At 82.0% G+C, this 584-nt stretch overlaps 1 protein-coding gene across 1 annotated transcript in view; it reads right to left on the bottom strand.

The window, feature by feature from the left end:
• Positions 1-348, bottom strand: part of EIF2AK3 (eukaryotic translation initiation factor 2 alpha kinase 3) — a 43673-nt gene extending 43325 nt beyond the window's left edge. The window contains exon 1 of the mRNA XM_027667173.1: positions 47-348. The gene's annotated coding sequence lies outside the window, so the exon portion shown is untranslated. The remainder of the gene's footprint in view (positions 1-46) is intronic.
• Positions 349-584: the final 236 nt, after the last annotated feature.

Genomic DNA, 584 nt, shown 5'->3' with positions numbered 1-584 from the left:
CCCCTCCTCAGCAGCATCCCCAGCCCCCGTCACCCCCCCCGCCCACCTGCTGCCGCTCCGGGCCTCTCCGCTCCCCTCCGCCTCCTGCTCTCCGGGGGACGCCGCGGGGGCCACGCTGCCCTCATCGTCCTCCACCGTCACGTCGGCGGGCCCGGCGGGCAGGGCGGCGGGCGCGGCGGCCGCCCCCAGCCCGAACGCGGCCTCCACGGCGGCCGCGGCATCTCCCGGACGCGGCGGCTCCGGCCCGCCCCCCCCCCCCCCCCCACAGCACCACCGCCAGCAGCGCGAAGGCGGCCAGAGCGCTGCGGCCCCGCGGCCCCCGCATGGAGGGGCCCGGCTCGCCCGCCGCCGCTCCCCGTTAGGACATTGAACGCCGCTGTCGCCGCTGTCGCTGTCGCCGCTGTCGCCGCCGCGGAATGGGCACCCGCCGCGCGCGCCGCCCTGACCGCCGCGCCCCGCCCTGCCCGCCACGTACCGGCACCGCGCGCGCGCCCGCCCCCCGGCGAGGCGGACGCGCGCGCCATTGGCCCGGCGACACGCCGCTCAGCCCGCCCCTCCGCTCTGATTGGCGGGAGGCGCGGCGA

This window comes from Corapipo altera, unplaced genomic scaffold (genome assembly GCF_003945725.1).
Source record: "Corapipo altera isolate COAL_440 unplaced genomic scaffold, ASM394572v1 230, whole genome shotgun sequence".
NCBI classification, from domain to species: Eukaryota; Metazoa; Chordata; class Aves; order Passeriformes; family Pipridae; genus Corapipo; species Corapipo altera.
Note: the sequence above shows the minus strand (reverse complement) of the source record. Positions and strands in the feature narration are given on the sequence as shown.